We start from the raw sequence: 18,117 nt of genomic DNA, 5'->3' as shown, positions 1-18,117 counted from the left end.
TGTGGGGATAACTAATAATAACGGGTCCCCGAGTGGACGAGTGGTCTAAAGCGCTCTCCGTTACGGATCACTGTCATCTCACCTCTCTCTGCGTGGGTTCGAGTCTCGGATTCGGCCAATGTGGGTATGCGACAAAGCTTGCCAGTAGGTTCTCGTGGGTCGATGGTTCTTTCCGGGATTTTCCCGGGTTCTTCATCCACCATTAATACTGGCGCCATTTATAGCCTATCGTTTCCTGAAAAATGGCGTTAAACCCTACAACAACAACAACAACTAATGATAACAGACTCGGAATTAATTAATTGGGAGTGTTATTATTGGTTTCCCCCCTCAATCAAGTTCTTCTGAATGTTACAAATGATCATTATACAAAATACAGTTTATTACAGTAATTTGTGTTATAAAAAAGATGCATTTATTTAATTTAGTTACTAATGGAATTGTATGACAAATATGCCTCGCGTTACATAGATGTTACTAACATGGCTAGTTGCTATCTCTATATAAAGATTCTGTCTGTCAGGGCCTTCGAATAATAGAAAAAAAAAGATGTTGAATGAAACCCAAAGACGAAATTTGACACAAGACGGCCTTTGCCGGGGATTATTATTGCATGAGCTGTCCATACAAGAATACATACCAGTTGATCATTATAAATCTGGTACCTCATTGGTGGTTCTTATTGATTCTGGTCCAGAGATAAAGATGATGCAAAAAGTAAAATGGCCAATCATGTCTTGCAATACAGTTTTCATGGTATAAAAGGTTTTAGATGGTCATTTGCCCTTTATCCAAATACAAAGGCATCACCAAGTGATCTTTCTATTTCAACCTGGAAATGGATTGATGAACTTTATGTATATCGCTTTAAGCCACCATTTCTGCTGCATGGATGGTTCAAGCAATTCTTAAAATGCACTTTCTGCACGAAATCTCACGGACACACAGATGATTGCTAAGCATTACAGAAACCCAATGAAGCAAATAAATTATCTTCGTGATGGACCAATGTCAGTTACTCAAGAAGATCAGGTACATTATTCTAACTATTGATTTGGAGGATTTTCATCAGAGCCTTCTCACTGTAGATGGCTTCTTTATCATCTGGAAGATGTGGATATATAGTTATAAGCGGAACCACAGTACACATCCTTTCCCAGTTTATCAGAAGCTTTCTGATGAGCATGATTTTCCAAATGATGCTCATAAGATGATTAACAAACTTGCTGTCGAAACTCTAAGCTAGGACAGGCTGAATTTGATGACTATGCACGAAAAAAATGTCTGTGCCAGCACAGAAGGAACTAACAGCAGCAGTGAACCTTCTGTAGCATTCAATTATTTTACTTTCCTTCTTTAGTGACAGTCTAAATATTCAACAGATGAAAATCTAATAAGACTTACTTTAGCGTATGCCTTGTTCTAGTCATGGGAAAACAAGTTACCGATTCAGACAGTGTCAATACGATATTTAAGAATTTAATGACAACGGAAACAAGAGAGGATCTTAATTTTAGTCTATTATAAATTCATGTCAATAATAAAGTTGCTTGTGTCAAAAATAGATCAAAGCATTGTATATTCCACAATTAACATCGATATTGTTGAAAACAGAGTTCTCTGTATTATGGGGCTGCTACTAACCCAACATTTAATTCCTATCGTACAGGAAAATTTTCCAACATTATTATTATTCTATCATGATAAGAGAACCTGTTTTTAATTCTTTTCAGCTGTAGAGGTGCAAGACAAAACAAGCATTACCATCGTGATTCTATACTTTGATGCAGGAATACAAATCAAAGGTCGACTAAATTACAATGAATTAAATTGTGGTCACAAAAAAATATGAAATGCATAAATGCATAAAGACATCCATGGCTTACAACATTTTGTCTCTTTGAAAAGTGGTCTGAATCAAGAAGGTATTGTAGGAATAGTTATACGCAATAGCCATGAAACCTTGGAAATATAAATGACAACATCTTTGTACACTATCAGTACTTCTCACTGCAATCTAAACTCCTAAGTAGCTAATTTCTTACCAGTATTAAAGCTGGATGTATGAATCCAATTGTAAATTAAAACTGAATAAAACGGACACAATGCAGTTTCATCTGGCTTTATGTGCAATATTATCCTTTTCTAGGATCTCAATATATAGAAATTCAAAACGTGGTGATGTGAAGTGTAGCTATCAGTTATATTGCTTTATTAATTGGATACATGCCCTGGATTTGTCATCCATCTCTACATCACTGTGTGCCTCCCATTGATCATAATGTTTTATTCGGTTCCATTCCGTCATTGAGATATGGGAAATTTCCAGTAATGCAAATTTAACTGGGAGACACTTTTCCGTTCACATAATACATAAAAAGTGAAGTTAACCCAAAACAAATACATTTCATTTAGAGTAATGTGAAACATAACCAAACGCAACCCATCTACCTCATGATGTTGCTTTTGTGCAGTTAGCCCAAGGCAGTATAACATCATACATTTTAATATAATATTGTGTTAGGGCAAGCAAACTGATGAAAACTAATTACACAAGCATAAACTAAATGAAAGCTTTTGTTTTCTTGACAGCTTAATTCCTATATGAGATTCAAGAAATGAATAGTATTTACATTACGAAAAAGATTTACAAAGCAATTGTTAACAGTTTCTAAGTTAAAGTTCAGTTGAAATTTGATTAATTACTCACATATTGACTGAATAAGTATACTATGTTTTAAAATATTCTTTCTTCACAGACATCCAGAGTTCAACAATGTATATATATATATATATATATATATATATATATATATATATATATATATATATATATATATATATATAAAAATTATAAAATAAACAACACCAACACGTAGAATGTGTGACCGGTTTCGCTTTAATGCTTCATCAGACTGAATTCAAACTGAATTCAATATCATTGCTTACGTCATTAAATATGTTGTTTCTAAGTGATCAATGAAATAAACAATGATATAAACAAGATGACGTCATAGCTTACATTTTTAACGTAATTATCTAATACTTTAACGAATAATTTACATCGAGATGTGCATATACAGCAAAGATTAATGATATCTTAATACATAAATATATATATAAAACTGGATCTTAAAGATACGTATATCTCTACTGAAAACTATATATACCATTTATTAACAAATAGAGATAAACAGTTTTAGTAACATTAGTATTATGTATAATACATATATATATATTACAGAGAAAATACTAAGAAACAAATCAATGTTTATCCATGTCAAGAAGTGTTCAACACTTGTGAATTTTTCCAGTAAATGTCACACGATCTTGAACATTATATAAGGAGCAGAACAACGCTCGTTTTTCTCCCTAACAAGTCAGAAAAACGACTTGACGTAAAAAACCGAAGCTGTTCCTATTGCATATTTGCCAGGTTATACCGAGATGTAGCGATTGTTACCGATGTTCAAATTGACTCTGTTAATCAAATAACCAATCACTGAAGCAATCACAATCGAATCTCATTCAGTTCGAAGTAGGCTGGAAGCATCGAAGTTGATATTGTTTTAAAGTGTACAAGGCACGAAGCCACGGACAAACTTTGTGTAAATGTTGAGATTCAGAATTATCAAGGCACTTGAATATTACTTATGGGAAATGTGTGGAATGTCTTCTTTACGGTGATGTATGTTATGAGTGACTAAATGCGTGGATAGTATATAAAATTAAAACAGTCATCCAGGAGTCAGATTGTGACCTGCGAGAGTTATTTACCTTGTCTTAATTGGGAGTGTGTTATCGTTCGTTTCCCCATGAATCAAGTGCATGTACCGTGATGATACTGAAACAGAGATTTTCAATTAAACTGTGCTAATGCATCAGACTGGCAAGTTTTCTGTGTGTGCTACTCATATTAATAACAAAAATCTATAGCATCGTTCTTATTGAATAATCTACAGACAAATGTGTGTGTGTGTGTGTGTGTGTGTGTGTGTGTGTGTTTTCTAATTTTCGTTTATTGTTTCTTATCGACCTCTTGTAACGATAAGATTTGTGTGAATAATTATTATATACTTCCTGGTGAAGACTCTACAAGACAATCTCTGTGTTCTAAAATATTTTTCTTATTCACCTTAAACGTCTATGCTCTGTGTAAATTGTCGTTTTTATTTTGTGAAACAAACCACTAGAACTACAATACTGGTATATCAATAGAATTCAACAGTTATGTTTGCTGTTAAATATATTCTTGGAAATAATGAAATCTAACTTTTCATTTGACAAGTTGATATTATATAATTTTGATGCCCGTGGTATCCTGTTGTATTATTTCATCTTGGATATATTTAGACGCTAGAAGAAAGAAATCGAGCCAACACAATTATTTCTCCTGAGTTGAGAACAATATCCCAATTCACGATTATTATCTTTATATGATGAGGGATTTATGCTATTTTAAATTGTATTGTAGTGTTCATGTTTATTTCAATTAATTTGGTCTCTTGATTAAATCCGTTGCACATTTTTCTACTTATTTAACTCAATTTCTTGTCTCTAATCATTGCACTCATTGGAACAATAGAAAGACTAAATACACAATAAATTTATTAACTGACAATAACTATATAAACTAAAAATGGATACCTGTTTTATAATTGTAGGATCACATGATGTATACTCTTTGGATATCATTATAGTTTGAAATGGCTTGTGTTTATTTTATCTTTTCTATGTAAAAATCCTCTCAAAATTGTTTCTATTTTATTTGTGTATATATTATGAGCGAATGTTTGTGGAATGGAATGTATCGACGATTCTTTATTTTCTTTTACATATTAATTTCGTTTTTTCACTAATATATTCTATAGTATATTATTTTATATCGGTCTATAGATACAAAGTCTTAGTGCCCTTAAGAGTTGCACATATATTTAGCATATTGGGGTGTACACCTCCAGCAAGCAATATCTTTTTAGAAGTAATAAATGAAAATAATTAGTAAAGAATGCAAATAGACAAAATATAGGCTTTACACTTTTCTTATTTTAGCTTTGACAACAAATACACAAACATTCTAGTAAACTTTTGGTGTTTGATAAATATATTAAGCATCAACATAAGCTCTAGTCACACCCACACGTATTGACACCTGTGAAGAACATCAATGCATCATGGCTTAGGTGACAAAGATAGTCTTGTACTAGGTTAACTTATGTACAAACATCCGATGTACAGTTTGCTTTTTAATAAATCAACATTTTAAAAATATTTCTCTCCAATACACGATAGACTAAGGACATACAATGTGTATAGTGCCGTTTGGGTGTACTTCCAGTAAACATGGGCACACTCAAATACGCTATCTATTATCTGCCATATTTACCTACATACGTACCCGTTACCCTGACCTTTAGCCACTAAATGTGTGTCTGTATGTCTGTTTCTCTGATCGATTTGTCACTTTTGAGGGACCTATATGATGGGTGAACTTTCTTTCTATTGACTCCATAACTATCTACTTACGTACCCATCACCTTGCCCTTTAGCCTTTCTCTCTCTCTCTCTCTCTCTCTCTCTCTCTCTCTCTCAACATTTGATTTGTCTCAAAACATCTACCCCAACTTTGACGTACATTTATGCCAATATATTTTTCAAAACAGTTAATAGGAGTTCTACCTAACATTGAATTGTTTGGGACGGTTGGAGGTAACGAAATGGGCTGTCGTTGTGAACTGATGAGGAAAGATAATCACTCTAGCCAAACAGATACAAATTATCTGCTCTTATGAGATGCATCAATGTAGTATATACAGAGGTCAGTCCGTCCTAATATTCACAAAGTTGTAACATTTCATAAAATAGTCAATGATAACTTCCCTGATTTAATAACCAGCATGCTTCAAACGAAAACTGCAGCCATTAATATGCGTAGAAATTTGTTTTAATGAAAATCTAAATTTTCCGTAGTATTCATACAAACTACACATATTGCACATCTAGCCACGTGGACCCCACATTTTAGACCCTGACATTCTTAGCAAGACAAACTCTTTCTTTGAAAACCTCTAAAACAATTTTAAGCCTTTCCATCTTGACGCCACCAGTTCAACATGGTGGCCTAATGTAAAATTTCCATTAGAGACGAGAGTCTTCTCCCCATCTTACCATCAGATGCCAGTTTCAGTCTGAAATGGCTTAATATCCTACTATCCACCTACATTCTACATTCGAGAGAACAAAATACTTATTTGGATTGATAAAAACGGATGATGCAAGAAGGAAAAAAATGAACTGTCAGAAGTGGGATTTGAACCCACGCCCACATTCGTGGACCAGAACACTCTATGCAGGTTTATAACCTTGAGTCTGGCGCCTTAGACCACTCGGCCATCCTGACATATATAAAAGCGTCACGAAACTGACTAATTGTTGAAGGCTTCCATATATAAAAGCCCTATCTTTTGTAAAGTCATTTGAGTAATGTATGTTTTTTTAAAAATGTATATACTTTGCATACGATAAGTCCATTTTCCATAAACTAACGACAACTGTATTTGACGGGTCTTCTATTTACATTAGACTAATAAATGTTGGGCAACTTCTTCTGTTGTGCAATCTGCGTCAGCCATTTTTGTTATATAACTCGCGTCCAAATGGAAGGCCATGGTGCTACAAAAACGGCGAATTTAAAATGCACCATAATTGAATGCATCGGACTGGCATACCTGCCGTGTATGATACGCGTATTGGTGGAAAAATGAATAGCTTCATTTTAATTAAATAATCTACGGATAATTGTGTTTGTGTGTGTTTGTGTTTCTGTGTGTATATTTTAATTTCTCCTTTTGTAGTCTCTGTTTGTCTGTCCCTCTCCAATTTTAATTTGGCACAAACGTCTATCCCACGTACGATACACAAATTTGAATGAAATGCTGACAGTGACTTGGTGAGTAAAGATAATCATTCTAACCAAAGAGACACAGTTCTCTCCTCATATGAAATGTATCAATGCAGTGTAACTTGAGGTCAGTCCGTCCTAAGATTGGCAAAGCTGCTGTAACAGTTGTTAAAGTGGTGAATGAAAATTTGCCTGACTTGATATTCAGCATGTCTGAAATAAAAAGTGCCGCTACTAACATACGTAACAATTTTGTCTTAATGGAAATCTTAAATTTCCCCTAGCGTTTATACAAACTACACATATTAAACGTACAGTTGCGTGGACCCAATATGTTTGACCCTGAGAATTTTAGCAAAACAAACTCTTTCCGTGAAAACCCTTAAACCACTTTTATGGCTTTCCATCTTGACGCCATCCTTTTCATCATGGCGGCCTAATGTTAGATTTCTGCTAGAGGCAACACTCTTCACCCTCTTTAACATCAGATGCCAGTTTGAAGCTGAAAAGTCTCAATATTCTACTATCGACTTACATTCGAGAGAATAAAATACTTATTTTGATTGATGCGAACGGATGATCCAAGAAAAAAAAAAGTCAGCTGTCAGAAGTGGGATTTGAACCCACGCCCACATTCGTGGACCAGAACACTCTATGTAGGTTTATAACCTTGTGTCTGGCGCCTTAGACCACTCGGCCATCCTGACATAAGTATAAGCGTCACGAAACTGACTAATTGTTGAAGGCTTCCATATATAAAAGCCCCATCTTTTGTATAGTCATTGAGTAATGTATGTTTTTATTAAAAATATATATACTTTGCATACGATAAGTCTATTTTCTGTAAACTAACGACAACTGTATTTGACCGGTCTTCTATTTACATTAGGCTGATAAATGTTGGGTAATTTCCTCTGTTGTGCAATCTGCATCAGCCGTTTCTGTTATTTAACTCGTGTCCAAATGAAGGCCATGGTGCTACAAAAACGGCGAATTTAAAATGCACCATAATTGAATGCATCGGACTGGCATACATTCCGTGTGTGATACGCGTATTGGTGGAAAAATGAATAGCTTCATTTTAATTAAATAATCTACGGATAAACGTGTGTGTGTGTGTGTGTGTGTGTGTGTGTGTGTGTATGTGTGTGCGTGTGTGTATCATAGAGGTTATGACACTGAAACATTTGCATAAGAAGAGAGACATCCCGAATGTGATATCTCATGAAGAAATGAAAATTCGAAATGTTTTTCTTGAGCCGGATATCGTTAAATGCAAACGTTTAGCACGACATAAAGCATAAGAAAAGCTAGTTAATACTTGGGAAAATGACAGAAATTACAGTCTCAACGTGGTATGTGCTGGCTGGTATATTACAGTAAAATGTCCCTCCCCACCCCACCCTTGCCAATGGTTTCAATTTTGTAACTTTTCAGAAAAACGGATGGGGGAAAGTACTAAAAGTTGTTTGAACCAAATTTCAAGTTGACAAATAGATTCACAAATATGTCTGACTCTGATTTATGGACCATACAAAACAATTAGAATACATCAACTGTATTAGTTTGGGAAAATATTGATGGAAAAGAGAAGAAAAAAACTCCTGGCTCCAACAAATTCCAAGCCACCCACCCCCAGTCCCATATTATAATATGAAGTAACATAGTTATTTAACTTCAATGCATCCGTATGCTGATATCGGCATTCTAAATCTGTTTAATATAAACCCTACCAACAATACTGAACTTGCAGCCATCCACTGTTACACGGGCACTTGATTGTGGGGATAACTAATAATAACGGGTCCCCGAGTGGACGAGTGGTCTAAAGCGCTCTCCGTTACGGATCACTGTCATCTCACCTCTCTCTGCGTGGGTTCGAGTCTCGGATTCGGCCAATGTGGGTATGCGACAAAGCTTGCCAGTAGGTTCTCGTGGGTCGATGGTTCTTTCCGGGATTTTCCCGGGTTCTTCATCCACCATTAATACTGGCGCCATTTATAGCCTATCGTTTCCTGAAAAATGGCGTTAAACCCTACAACAACAACAACAACTAATGATAACAGACTCGGAATTAATTAATTGGGAGTGTTATTATTGGTTTCCCCCCTCAATCAAGTTCTTCTGAATGTTACAAATGATCATTATACAAAATACAGTTTATTACAGTAATTTGTGTTATAAAAAAGATGCATTTATTTAATTTAGTTACTAATGGAATTGTATGACAAATATGCCTCGCGTTACATAGATGTTACTAACATGGCTAGTTGCTATCTCTATATAAAGATTCTGTCTGTCAGGGCCTTCGAATAATAGAAAAAAAAAGATGTTGAATGAAACCCAAAGACGAAATTTGACACAAGACGGCCTTTGCCGGGGATTATTATTGCATGAGCTGTCCATACAAGAATACATACCAGTTGATCATTATAAATCTGGTAGCTCATTGGTGGTTCTTATTGATTCTGGTCCAGAGATAAAGATGATGCAAAAAGTAAAATGGCCAATCATGTCTTGCAATACAGTTTTCATGGTATAAAAGGTTTTAGATGGTCATTTGCCCTTTATCCAAATACAAAGGCATCACCAAGTGATCTTTCTATTTCAACCTGGAAATGGATTGATGAACTTTATGTATATCGCTTTAAGCCACCATTTCTGCTGCATGGATGGTTCAAGCAATTCTTAAAATGCACTTTCTGCACGAAATCTCACGGACACACAGATGATTGCTAAGCATTACAGAAACCCAATGAAGCAAATAAATTATCTTCGTGATGGACCAATGTCAGTTACTCAAGAAGATCAGGTACATTATTCTAACTATTGATTTGGAGGATTTTCATCAGAGCCTTCTCACTGTAGATGGCTTCTTTATCATCTGGAAGATGTGGATATATAGTTATAAGCGGAACCACAGTACACATCCTTTCCCAGTTTATCAGAAGCTTTCTGATGAGCATGATTTTCCAAATGATGCTCATAAGATGATTAACAAACTTGCTGTCGAAACTCTAAGCTAGGACAGGCTGAATTTGATGACTATGCACGAAAAAAATGTCTGTGCCAGCACAGAAGGAACTAACAGCAGCAGTGAACCTTCTGTAGCATTCAATTATTTTACTTTCCTTCTTTAGTGACAGTCTAAATATTCAACAGATGAAAATCTAATAAGACTTACTTTAGCGTATGCCTTGTTCTAGTCATGGGAAAACAAGTTACCGATTCAGACAGTGTCAATACGATATTTAAGAATTTAATGACAACGGAAACAAGAGAGGATCTTAATTTTAGTCTATTATAAATTCATGTCAATAATAAAGTTGCTTGTGTCAAAAATAGATCAAAGCATTGTATATTCCACAATTAACATCGATATTGTTGAAAACAGAGTTCTCTGTATTATGGGGCTGCTACTAACCCAACATTTAATTCCTATCGTACAGGAAAATTTTCCAACATTATTATTATTCTATCATGATAAGAGAACCTGTTTTTAATTCTTTTCAGCTGTAGAGGTGCAAGACAAAACAAGCATTACCATCGTGATTCTATACTTTGATGCAGGAATACAAATCAAAGGTCGACTAAATTACAATGAATTAAATTGTGGTCACAAAAAAATATGAAATGCATAAATGCATAAAGACATCCATGGCTTACAACATTTTGTCTCTTTGAAAAGTGGTCTGAATCAAGAAGGTATTGTAGGAATAGTTATACGCAATAGCCATGAAACCTTGGAAATATAAATGACAACATCTTTGTACACTATCAGTACTTCTCACTGCAATCTAAACTCCTAAGTAGCTAATTTCTTACCAGTATTAAAGCTGGATGTATGAATCCAATTGTAAATTAAAACTGAATAAAACGGACACAATGCAGTTTCATCTGGCTTTATGTGCAATATTATCCTTTTCTAGGATCTCAATATATAGAAATTCAAAACGTGGTGATGTGAAGTGTAGCTATCAGTTATATTGCTTTATTAATTGGATACATGCCCTGGATTTGTCATCCATCTCTACATCACTGTGTGCCTCCCATTGATCATAATGTTTTATTCGGTTCCATTCCGTCATTGAGATATGGGAAATTTCCAGTAATGCAAATTTAACTGGGAGACACTTTTCCGTTCACATAATACATAAAAAGTGAAGTTAACCCAAAACAAATACATTTCATTTAGAGTAATGTGAAACATAACCAAACGCAACCCATCTACCTCATGATGTTGCTTTTGTGCAGTTAGCCCAAGGCAGTATAACATCATACATTTTAATATAATATTGTGTTAGGGCAAGCAAACTGATGAAAACTAATTACACAAGCATAAACTAAATGAAAGCTTTTGTTTTCTTGACAGCTTAATTCCTATATGAGATTCAAGAAATGAATAGTATTTACATTACGAAAAAGATTTACAAAGCAATTGTTAACAGTTTCTAAGTTAAAGTTCAGTTGAAATTTGATTAATTACTCACATATTGACTGAATAAGTATACTATGTTTTAAAATATTCTTTCTTCACAGACATCCAGAGTTCAACAATGTATATATATATATATATATATATATATATATATATATATATATATATATATATATATATATATATATAAAAATTATAAAATAAACAACACCAACACGTAGAATGTGTGACCGGTTTCGCTTTAATGCTTCATCAGACTGAATTCAAACTGAATTCAATATCATTGCTTACGTCATTAAATATGTTGTTTCTAAGTGATCAATGAAATAAACAATGATATAAACAAGATGACGTCATAGCTTACATTTTTAACGTAATTATCTAATACTTTAACGAATAATTTACATCGAGATGTGCATATACAGCAAAGATTAATGATATCTTAATACATAAATATATATATAAAACTGGATCTTAAAGATACGTATATCTCTACTGAAAACTATATATACCATTTATTAACAAATAGAGATAAACAGTTTTAGTAACATTAGTATTATGTATAATACATATATATATATTACAGAGAAAATACTAAGAAACAAATCAATGTTTATCCATGTCAAGAAGTGTTCAACACTTGTGAATTTTTCCAGTAAATGTCACACGATCTTGAACATTATATAAGGAGCAGAACAACGCTCGTTTTTCTCCCTAACAAGTCAGAAAAACGACTTGACGTAAAAAACCGAAGCTGTTCCTATTGCATATTTGCCAGGTTATACCGAGATGTAGCGATTGTTACCGATGTTCAAATTGACTCTGTTAATCAAATAACCAATCACTGAAGCAATCACAATCGAATCTCATTCAGTTCGAAGTAGGCTGGAAGCATCGAAGTTGATATTGTTTTAAAGTGTACAAGGCACGAAGCCACGGACAAACTTTGTGTAAATGTTGAGATTCAGAATTATCAAGGCACTTGAATATTACTTATGGGAAATGTGTGGAATGTCTTCTTTACGGTGATGTATGTTATGAGTGACTAAATGCGTGGATAGTATATAAAATTAAAACAGTCATCCAGGAGTCAGATTGTGACCTGCGAGAGTTATTTACCTTGTCTTAATTGGGAGTGTGTTATCGTTCGTTTCCCCATGAATCAAGTGCATGTACCGTGATGATACTGAAACAGAGATTTTCAATTAAACTGTGCTAATGCATCAGACTGGCAAGTTTTCTGTGTGTGCTACTCATATTAATAACAAAAATCTATAGCATCGTTCTTATTGAATAATCTACAGACAAATGTGTGTGTGTGTGTGTGTGTGTGTGTGTGTGTGTTTTCTAATTTTCGTTTATTGTTTCTTATCGACCTCTTGTAACGATAAGATTTGTGTGAATAATTATTATATACTTCCTGGTGAAGACTCTACAAGACAATCTCTGTGTTCTAAAATATTTTTCTTATTCACCTTAAACGTCTATGCTCTGTGTAAATTGTCGTTTTTATTTTGTGAAACAAACCACTAGAACTACAATACTGGTATATCAATAGAATTCAACAGTTATGTTTGCTGTTAAATATATTCTTGGAAATAATGAAATCTAACTTTTCATTTGACAAGTTGATATTATATAATTTTGATGCCCGTGGTATCCTGTTGTATTATTTCATCTTGGATATATTTAGACGCTAGAAGAAAGAAATCGAGCCAACACAATTATTTCTCCTGAGTTGAGAACAATATCCCAATTCACGATTATTATCTTTATATGATGAGGGATTTATGCTATTTTAAATTGTATTGTAGTGTTCATGTTTATTTCAATTAATTTGGTCTCTTGATTAAATCCGTTGCACATTTTTCTACTTATTTAACTCAATTTCTTGTCTCTAATCATTGCACTCATTGGAACAATAGAAAGACTAAATACACAATAAATTTATTAACTGACAATAACTATATAAACTAAAAATGGATACCTGTTTTATAATTGTAGGATCACATGATGTATACTCTTTGGATATCATTATAGTTTGAAATGGCTTGTGTTTATTTTATCTTTTCTATGTAAAAATCCTCTCAAAATTGTTTCTATTTTATTTGTGTATATATTATGAGCGAATGTTTGTGGAATGGAATGTATCGACGATTCTTTATTTTCTTTTACATATTAATTTCGTTTTTTCACTAATATATTCTATAGTATATTATTTTATATCGGTCTATAGATACAAAGTCTTAGTGCCCTTAAGAGTTGCACATATATTTAGCATATTGGGGTGTACACCTCCAGCAAGCAATATCTTTTTAGAAGTAATAAATGAAAATAATTAGTAAAGAATGCAAATAGACAAAATATAGGCTTTACACTTTTCTTATTTTAGCTTTGACAACAAATACACAAACATTCTAGTAAACTTTTGGTGTTTGATAAATATATTAAGCATCAACATAAGCTCTAGTCACACCCACACGTATTGACACCTGTGAAGAACATCAATGCATCATGGCTTAGGTGACAAAGATAGTCTTGTACTAGGTTAACTTATGTACAAACATCCGATGTACAGTTTGCTTTTTAATAAATCAACATTTTAAAAATATTTCTCTCCAATACACGATAGACTAAGGACATACAATGTGTATAGTGCCGTTTGGGTGTACTTCCAGTAAACATGGGCACACTCAAATACGCTATCTATTATCTGCCATATTTACCTACATACGTACCCGTTACCCTGACCTTTAGCCACTAAATGTGTGTCTGTATGTCTGTTTCTCTGATCGATTTGTCACTTTTGAGGGACCTATATGATGGGTGAACTTTCTTTCTATTGACTCCATAACTATCTACTTACGTACCCATCACCTTGCCCTTTAGCCTTTCTCTCTCTCTCTCTCTCTCTCTCTCTCTCTCTCTCTCTCTCTCTCTCAACATTTGATTTGTCTCAAAACATCTACCCCAACTTTGACGTACATTTATGCCAATATATTTTTCAAAACAGTTAATAGGAGTTCTACCTAACATTGAATTGTTTGGGACGGTTGGAGATAACGAAATGGGCTGTCGTTGTGAACTGATGAGGAAAGATAATCACTGTAGCCAAACAGATACAAATTATCTCCTCTTATGAGATGTATCAATGTAGTATATACAGAGGTCAGTCCGTCCTAATATTCACAAAGTTGTAACATTTCATAAAATAGTCAATGATAACTTCCCTGATTTAATAACCAGCATGTTTCAAACGAAAACTGCAGCCATTAATATGCGTAGAAATTTGTTTTAATGAAAATCTAAATTTTCCGTAGTATTCATACAAACTACACATATTGCACATCTAGCCACGTGGACCCCACATTTTAGACCCTGACATTCTTAGCAAGACAAACTCTTTCTTTGAAAACCTCTAAAACAATTTTAAGCCTTTCCATCTTGACGCCACCAGTTCAACATGGTGGCCCAATGTAAAATTTCCATTAGAGACGATAGTCTTCTCCCCATCTTACCATCAGATGCCAGTTTCAGTCTGAAATGGCTTAATATCCTACTATCCACCTACATTCTACATTCGAGAGAACAAAATACTTATTTGGATTGATAAAAACGGATGATGCAAGAAGGAAAAAAATGAACTGTCAGAAGTGGGATTTGAACCCACGCCCACATTCGTGGACCAGAACACTCTATGCAGGTTTATAACCTTGAGTCTGGCGCCTTAGACCACTCGGCCATCCTGACATATATATAAGCGTCACGAAACTGACTAATTGTTGAAGGCTTCCATATACAGAAGCCCTATCTTTTGTAAAGCCATTTGAGTAATGTATGTTTTTTTAAAAATGTATATACTTTGCATACGATAAGTCCATTTTCCATAAACTAACGACAACTGTATTTGACGGGTCTTCTATTTACATTAGACTAATAAATGTTGGGCAACTTCTTCTGTTGTGCAATCTGCGTCAGCCATTTTTGTTATATAACTCGCGTCCAAATGGAAGGCCATGGTGCTACAAAAACGGCGAATTTAAAATGCACCATAATTGAATGCATCGGACTGGCATACCTGCCGTGTATGATACGCGTATTGGTGGAAAAATGAATAGCTTCATTTTAATTAAATAATCTACGGATAAATGTGTTTGTGTGTGTTTGTGTTTCTGTGTGTATATTTTAATTTCTCCTTTTGTAGTCTCTGTTTGTCTGTCCCTCTCCAATTTTAATTTGGCACAAACGTCTATCCCACGTACGATACACAAATTTGAATGAAATGCTGACAGTGACTTGGTGAGTAAAGATAATCATTCTAACCAAAGAGACACAGTTCTCTCCTCATATGAAATGTATCAATGCAGTGTAACTTGAGGTCAGTCCGTCCTAAGATTGGCAAAGCTGCTGTAACAGTTGTTAAAGTGGTGAATGAAAATTTGCCTGACTTGATATTCAGCATGTCTGAAATAAAAAGTGCCGCTACTAACATACGTAACAATTTTGTCTTAATGGAAATCTTAAATTTCCCCTAGCGTTTATACAAACTACACATATTAAACGTACAGTTGCGTGGACCCAATATGTTTGACCCTGAGAATTTTAGCAAAACAAACTCTTTCCGTGAAAACCCTTAAACCACTTTTATGGCTTTCCATCTTGACGCCATCTTTTTCATCATGGCGGCCTAATGTTAGATATCTGCTAGAGGCAACACTCTTCACCCTCTTTAACATCAGATGCCAGTTTGAGGCTGAAAAGTCTCAATATTCTACTATCGACTTACATTCGAGAGAATAAAATACTTATTTTGATTGATGCGAACGGATGATCCAAGAAAAAAAAAAGTCAGCTGTCAGAAGTGGGATTTGAACCCACGCCCACATTCGTGGACCAGAACACTCTATGTAGGTTTATAACCTTGAGTCTGGCGCCTTAGACCACTCGGCCATCCTGACATAAGTATAAGCGTCACGAAACTGACTAATTGTTGAAGGCTTCCATATATAAAAGCCCCATCTTTTGTATAGTCATTGAGTAATGTATGTTTTTATTAAAAATATATATACTTTGCCTACGATAAGTCTATTTTCTGTAAACTATCGACAACTGTATTTGACCGGTCTTCTATTTACATTAGGCTGATAAATGTTGGGTAACTTCCTCTGTTGTGCAATCTGCATCAGCCGTTTCTGTTATTTAACTCGTGTCCAAATGAAGGCCATGGTGCTACAAAAACGGCGAATTTAAAATGCACCATAATTGAATGCATCGGACTGGCATACATTCCGTGTGTGATACGCGTATTGGTGGAAAAATGAATAGCTTCATTTTAATTAAATAATCTACGGATAAACGTGTGTGTGTGTGTGTGTGTGTGTGTGTGTGTGTGTGTGTGTGTGTGTGTGTATGTGTGTGCGTGTGTGTATCATAGAGGTTATGACACTGAAACATTTGCATAAGAAGAGAGACATCCCGAATGTGATATCTCATGAAGAAATGAAAATTCGAAATGTTTTTCTTGAGCCGGATATCGTTAAATGCAAACGTTTAGCACGACATAAAGCATAAGAAAAGCTAGTTAATACTTGGGAAAATGACAGAAATTACAGTCTCAACGTGGTATGTGCTGGCTGGTATATTACAGTAAAATGTCCCTCCCCACCCCACCCTTGCCAATGGTTTCAATTTTGTAACTTTTCAGAAAAACGGATGGGGGAAAGTACTAAAAGTTGTTTGAACCAAATTTCAAGTTGACAAATAGATTCACAAATATGTCTGACTCTGATTTATGGACCATACAAAACAATTAGAATACATCAACTGTATTAGTTTGGGAAAATATTGATGGAAAAGAGAAGAAAAAAACTCCTGGCTCCAACAAATTCCAAGCCACCCACCCCCAGTCCCATATTATAATATGAAGTAACATACTTATTTAACTTCAATGCATCCGTATGCTGATATCGGCATTCTAAATCTGTTTAATATAAACCCTACCAACAATACTGAACTTGCAGCCATCCACTGTTACACGGGCACTTGATTGTGGGGATAACTAATAATAACGGGTCCCCGAGTGGACGAGTGGTCTAAAGCGCTCTCCGTTACGGATCACTGTCATCTCACCTCTCTCTGCGTGGGTTCGAGTCTCGGATTCGGCCAATGTGGGTATGCGACAAAGCTTGCCAGTAGGTTCTCGTGGGTCGATGGTTCTTTCCGGGATTTTCCCGGGTTCTTCATCCACCATTAATACTGGCGCCATTTATAGCCTATCGTTTCCTGAAAAATGGCGTTAAACCCTACAACAACAACAACAACTAATGATAACAGACTCGGAATTAATTAATTGGGAGTGTTATTATTGGTTTCCCCCCTCAATCAAGTTCTTCTGAATGTTACAAATGATCATTATACAAAATACAGTTTATTACAGTAATTTGTGTTATAAAAAAGATGCATTTATTTAATTTAGTTACTAATGGAATTGTATGACAAATATGCCTCGCGTTACATAGATTTTACTAACATGGCTAGTTGCTATCTCTATATAAAGATTCTGTCTGTCAGGGCCTTCGAATAATAGAAAAAAAAAAGATGTTGAATGAAACCCAAAGACGAAATTTGACACAAGACGGCCTTTGCCGGGGATTATTATTGCATGAGCTGTCCATACAAGAATACATACCAGTTGATCATTATAAATCTGGTAGCTCATTGGTGGTTCTTATTGATTCTGGTCCAGAGATAAAGATGATGCAAAAAGTAAAATGGCCAA

General features: G+C 34.7%; 4 non-coding genes across 4 annotated transcripts; all 4 read right to left on the bottom strand.

Annotated features, from left to right (window-relative positions):
* Positions 1-6,295: 6,295 nt before the first annotated feature.
* Trnal-caa (transfer RNA leucine (anticodon CAA)) lies at positions 6,296-6,400 on the bottom strand. The gene is made up of 2 exons: positions 6,363-6,400; positions 6,296-6,341 (listed from the first exon to the last, which is right to left on the bottom strand). It is a non-coding gene; the product is annotated as a tRNA-Leu (tRNA).
* Positions 6,401-7,503: 1,103 nt separating this feature from the next.
* Trnal-caa (transfer RNA leucine (anticodon CAA)) lies at positions 7,504-7,608 on the bottom strand. The gene is made up of 2 exons: positions 7,571-7,608; positions 7,504-7,549 (listed from the first exon to the last, which is right to left on the bottom strand). It is a non-coding gene; the product is annotated as a tRNA-Leu (tRNA).
* A 7,376-nt stretch (positions 7,609-14,984) lies between these two features.
* Positions 14,985-15,089, bottom strand: Trnal-caa (transfer RNA leucine (anticodon CAA)). The gene is made up of 2 exons: positions 15,052-15,089; positions 14,985-15,030 (listed from the first exon to the last, which is right to left on the bottom strand). It is a non-coding gene; the product is annotated as a tRNA-Leu (tRNA).
* Positions 15,090-16,192: 1,103 nt separating this feature from the next.
* Positions 16,193-16,297, bottom strand: Trnal-caa (transfer RNA leucine (anticodon CAA)). The gene is made up of 2 exons: positions 16,260-16,297; positions 16,193-16,238 (listed from the first exon to the last, which is right to left on the bottom strand). It is a non-coding gene; the product is annotated as a tRNA-Leu (tRNA).
* Between the last annotated feature and the right edge of the window lie 1,820 nt (positions 16,298-18,117).

Source organism: Sinohyriopsis cumingii, unplaced genomic scaffold (genome assembly GCF_028554795.1).
Source record: "Sinohyriopsis cumingii isolate HCF-2022 unplaced genomic scaffold, ASM2855479v2 utg002169l, whole genome shotgun sequence".
Taxonomy (NCBI): domain Eukaryota; kingdom Metazoa; phylum Mollusca; class Bivalvia; order Unionida; family Unionidae; genus Sinohyriopsis; species Sinohyriopsis cumingii.
Note: the sequence above shows the minus strand (reverse complement) of the source record. Positions and strands in the feature narration are given on the sequence as shown.